Below are 5,794 nucleotides of genomic sequence, written 5' to 3' on the forward strand. Positions count from 1 at the left end.
CCCCACTGCGCGTGTCCGGAAATAACTCTTCGCCCAGAGTTCCCAGGCTCCCGCGGGGTGCAGGCTATTCATCCAATACTACATTTCCCATAAAGCCTATGGAGCTTATTTCTGGAATGCGTCGGTTCTGCCTCCTTAGAGGGAGACTCCAGATCTGGTATTTCTGGGGCTGCTTGAAGAGACATGCTCACTTATAAAAGGGAGATGTAGATACCATTTTTGTTTAAAAGCTATAGACCTCAGAATTTTTAAATACTGGAAAATCTAAGTCAGCAGTTTGCTAAGAGAATAATTTGCCTTTACTCAGTTCAGTCTTTTCTAGTAAAACAGTAGCTTAGGTCAGAAACATGAAGAGGACCCAACAAAGAAGACTGAGACAGAATAATCCCGAGGCAGATGGAAAAGGAGGAAGGTTTGGATCTGCAAAATCAAGGGAAGAGAACGTTTCAAGGAGGAGGGAGTGATCCATTGCATTAACTGCTGCTGATAGGTTAGGTAGGATGAGAAGTAATAATTGACCATTGGATCGAGCAATTCGGGGATGGCTGAAACTTGCCCTTTTGGTGTACTGATGGAAGTTTGATGAAGTCTGACAAGAATTAGGAGTGGGATGAAACAATGGGAGAAGGCAAGTACTTATAGACATACTCCTTCAATTTTTTAAAGATGAATAGGAAAGTAAAACTGTCCATTGCAGATGGATTTGGGGTTCAGAAATTTTAAGATGGAAGAAATTACAGTGTTTGTACCCTATTTAAAATGATACAATGGAGAGGGGAAAATCAACAATACAGGAGAGACAGGACAGTTGCGAGAGCAAAGTCCTTAAGGAAAGAAGGGATAGAATCCAGCACACAATTGGGAGGATCAGTTCTAAGCAAGAGCCTGGGCAATTTATTCATTGTAATAACCGGAGAAGCAGAATCAATAGGTACAGATTTGGTGGGGGGAGAATGAGGATATCCTCCCTGAGTGTTTGTATTTTATAAGTGAAATTGAAAGCTCAGAGTGAAGTTAGGGAGAAGGTATTTGAGATATGAGGAAAGAAAAGATAAGAAATTCTGCATTAGACTGATTCTAATATTTTTTTCATATTTCAACATATGTGAAATTGCTGTCTCACAAATGATGACATGCCATAGTTTAATTGGTAGACTTTTTCTTTCCTAGTAATATGTAAAATAATGATGTATCTTATAATCAGTGGCATCTGAGATTCTAATGTTAGTTATTTAGGAATGTGGGGAAGTGAATGGATTCAGAAAATGAAGTACTATTACACAGCACCATTAAGATCTCACTTGATGCTCACCATTAAGATCTCACTTGATGCCAGTAAGCTCTTGACTTTACTGGCGTTTTCAATGTCATAAACACATATTTTTATATCTTATTTTTAAAAAATCATTTCTTGACTTTAGCTCACAAGCAATTGTGCCATTTCCTAGCTTTCTTTCTTTTTTTTAAGGTTTTGACTGTGTCCTGCAGCTTTGGTAGTTCTGTGACCAAGGATCAAACCCATGCCCCCTGCAGTTAAAGAGCACTGTCCTTTTTTTTTGGCCTAACTTTTAATTTGGAAACACTCAAACTCACAGAAAACTTGCAAGCAGAGTACAAAGAACCATTTGTTTAGGACAGCAACGACCTAAAAAAGGAAGTTCAGTTCAGTCCCTCAGTTGTGTCAGACTCTTTGTGACCCCATGGACTGCAGCATGCCAGGCTTCCCTGTCCATCACCAACTCCCAGAGCTTGCCTAGCATCAGGGTCTTTTTCAATGAGTCAGTTCTTCACATCAGGTGGCCAAAGTATTGGAGCTTCAGCTTTAGCCTCAGTCCTTCCAATGAATATTCAGGACTGATTTCCTTTAGGATTGACTGCTTTGATTTCCTTGCAGTCCAAGGGACTCTCAAGAGTCTTCAACACCACAGTTCAAAAGCATCAACTCTTCAGTGCTCAGCTTTCTTTATAATCCAACTCTCACATCCATACGTTACTGGAAAAATCATAGCTTTGACTATACGGACCTTTGTAGGCAAAGTAATGTCTCTGCTTTTTAATATGCTCTCTAGGTTGGTCATAGCATTTCTTCCAAGGAGCAAGCATCTTTTAATTTCATGGCTGCAGTCATCATCTGCCGTGATTTTGGAGCCCAAGAAAATAAAGTCTGTCAGTGTTTCCATTGTTTCCCCATCTATTTGCCATGAAGTGATGGGACTGGATGCCATGATCTTAGTTTTCTGCCATGTTGAGTTCTAAGCCAGCTTTTTCACTCTCCTCTTTCACTTTCATTAAGAGGCTCTTCTTCAGTTCTTTGCTTTCTGCCATAAGGGTAGTGTCATCTGCATATCTGAGGTTATTGATATTTCTCCCGGCAATCTTGATTCCAGCTTGTGCTTCATCCAGCCCAGCATTTCGCATGATGTACTCTGCATATAAGTTAAATAAGCAGGGTGACAATATACGGCCTTGACATATTCCCTTCCCAATTTGGAACCAGTCTATTGTTCCATGTCCAGTTCTAGCTGTTGCTTCTTGACCTGCATACAGATTTCTCAGGAAGCAGGTCAGGTGGCCTGGTATTCCCATCTCTTTCAGAATTTCCCATAGTTTGTTGTGATCCACACAGTCAAAGGCTTTGGCATAGTCAATAAAGCAGAAGTAGATGTTCTTTCTGGAATTCTTTTGCTTTTTCAATGATCCAATGGATGAAACCAGGAAAATAAACAAATATACCTCCTGCCCCCAACTGGAATCAACCAGACAGCACTGTCCCCCAACACGAGGGGTCCCATGATGCCCCCTCATCCTACCTAAGGATGCTTAGCTGGCACTGGCTGGGCCCAGGCCTGCCTCTCAGAGGTGGTTGACCAACATCTCCAATGGCTTGGGTCACTTTGTGGAAGTGAAGTCTTAATCACTGGGCCACCAAGGAAATACCCCTGGCTTTCTTTCCGAGGAAGATTTCCCTAAAGAGTTGCTTCTTGGTTCTGCCTACATTTTCTCACCTCCAGTTCTCTCTTAAATCCACTCTAACTGGCTTCTTGACCATAACCACACTCCTAAAACTGCTCTTGTCCATTTACCAAGGAAATTCCACTTGAAAAACTAAATGGGTTTTCTTTGTCCTCATCATATTTGACTTCAACAGCATTTAAGATAAATGACATATTTCCTTATTTTGTTTTTTACAACATCTCACGAAAGATAATTTCTCCCACCTCACTAATACTGTTTCTCTATTTTCTTTATTGAATAATCTTCCTCTATTCCATCTCCAAATGTTGGAATACTTGGCCTTGGGTCTTTTCTTTTTGAAGTTTTCCTCAAATGGTCTCATTCAGCCCCACAATTTTAAATACCATTTATTTGATGACAAATTTCTTTGATTTAACTGACACATCTGTATCTCCACCCCTCATCTCTCCCCTGAATTTCTGAGCCCTAATTCCTTATGCCTACTTGAAATCTCCCCTTAAAAGCTACCTTCAACTTCACATGTTCAAATCAACCTATTAATCCTGTCCCCACCCACACTCCCACTATAACACTTCTCCTAGTTCAATAAATGTATCATTCACCTGGTTACTTGAGCAAAAATTTAGGAGCCATCCTTCATTTCTCTTATTCCTGTTTCCTTTCTTTGATTTATTTGTATTTGGCTTTCATCCCCAGTTCTGAATCAGAGCTCCTAAAACTCTTGGAATTTCCTAAGATATGAGAATGAGCATGTCTTTTGTTATGTTAATGATGTGACTTTTGGACAGCACCTAAGGATGAGGGCTGACTGTCCGGAAAACCAAACCACATGATTAGAGGGTTAGAACTTTCAGTCCCACATCTCCTAACCTATGGGGAAGGGAGAGAGGTTGGAGATTGAATCAATTGCCAATGGCCAATGATTTAATCAGTCACGGCTATGTAATGAAGACTCCATAAAACCCCAAAAGGGGACTTCCCTGGTGGTCCGGTGGTTAAGAATCCACCTGCCAATGCAGGGGACACAGGTTCAGTCCCTGGTCCGGAAGATTCCACATACTGCAGGCAACTAATCTGTGTGCCACAACAACTGAGACCATGCACCCCAGAGACCATGTTCTGCAACAAGAGGAGCCACCACAATGAGAAGCCCACACAATAACTAGAGAGTAACCCCTGCTCACAACCAGGTTGGTGAACACGTGAAGGTATGGGGAGAGCCATGTACCCATAGAGGGCATGGAAGATCTGCACCCTTTACTGATACCTTACGTTATGCATCTCTCCATATGGCAATTCTTGAGTTATATCCTTTAATAATAAACTGGTAGTCTAGTAAGTAAAATGTTTCTCTGAGTTCTGTGAGCCATTTGAGTAAATTAATCAAGTCCAAGGAAGAGGTTGTTGAAACCTCCAACCTATAGCCAGCAGGTCAGAAAGACAAGTAGGCAACCTGGACTTGTATCACCGAGCAGGGAAACTTCCCTCCCATTTTCTGGGTGTTTGTCTAGACTTCAGTGTCATTTCTAAATATTTGGGAGAATTCAGCAATAAATCATCTGGGCCTACAGCTTTCTTTGTGGGGAGGTTTTAAACTACAAAATCAACCTCTTTGTTGGATATAGGGCTATTATTTAGGTTGCAAATTTCTTCAGAGAGCTTTGGTAGTTTGTATCTTTCAAGGAATTTTTCTATCATCTAAGCTGTCAAATGTATTGACATAAAGTTGTTCTTACTATCCGCCCCCCCCTTTTTTTTTTTAACAAATCCACACTTTTTATTTACTTTTCAGTAAGTTTAAATTCTCAAAGGGTACAGCATCACATGATGCTGTGTTCAATGTCTTCAGCAGGAAGGTTGCTTTGGAATTTGGCAGGAACCATGCCACTGTTTCCATGAGCTTGAGTTATCTTTCCCCAGATTACTAAGGTTTTCTGCCAGGAAATACTGTGTTGTTCTTTGCTTTGTACACACAAACACATCTCTTGCCTAGGCAGAATTCAGTTTCATCCCGAGCATATACACTTTCAATTTTCAGGAGAGCTGCATGCTCCCTCTGGTTCTGTAGACCCCACTTATAGCCAGAAAAAATGGCCTTGGACCACAGCCTTCCAGACATATTTGTCAATTTAGAAGTCCTGTTCCTAGCAGGCCTCCACAGGATCCAAGATGGCTGCATAATAATCCCTTATTTTCTTTTAATATCCATAATATTTGTAGTGCTGTCACCTCATTCCTGATATTGGTCATGTGTCTTCCCTCTCCCCTCTCCCACCCTAATTGCTCTGGCTAGAACTTGTCAGTTTTATTGATCTCAGAATCAGTTTTTGGTTTCATTGATTTTTCTCTACTATCTGTTTTCTATTTTATTAATGTCAGCTATGTTGCTCATTTCATTTTTATGCTTTCTTTGAATTTGATTTTCTCTCCTTTTTTTAGTTAATGGGGACACTGAGGTCAGTAATTTGAGATCTTTCTTCTTTTCCAATTAGTGGCATTCATTTCAGTTCAGTTCAGTTCACTCGCTCAGTCCTGTCCGACTCTTTGCGACCCCATGAATCACAGCACACCAGGCCTCCCTGTCCATCACCAACTCCCAGAGTTCACTCAGACTCACATCCACCGAGTCAGTGATGCCATCCAGCCATCTCATCCTCTGTCATCCCCTTCTCCTCCTGCCCCCAATCCCTCCCAGCATCAGAGTCTTTTCCAATGAGTCAACTCTTCGCATGAGGTGGCCAAAGTACTGGAGTTTCAGCTTTAGCATCATTCCTTCCAAAGAACACCCAGGACTGATCTCCTTCAGAATGGACTGGTT

General features: G+C 41.2%; 1 pseudogene; it reads right to left on the reverse strand.

The window, feature by feature from the left end:
• Nucleotides 1-4,773: 4,773 nt before the first annotated feature.
• LOC105004915 lies at nt 4,774-5,095 on the reverse strand (annotated as a pseudogene).
• Between the last annotated feature and the right edge of the window lie 699 nt (nt 5,096-5,794).

This window comes from Bison bison, unplaced genomic scaffold (genome assembly GCF_000754665.1).
Source record: "Bison bison bison isolate TAMUID 2011002044 unplaced genomic scaffold, Bison_UMD1.0 scf7180017864484, whole genome shotgun sequence".
In the NCBI taxonomy this organism is placed as follows: Eukaryota; Metazoa; Chordata; class Mammalia; order Artiodactyla; family Bovidae; genus Bison; species Bison bison.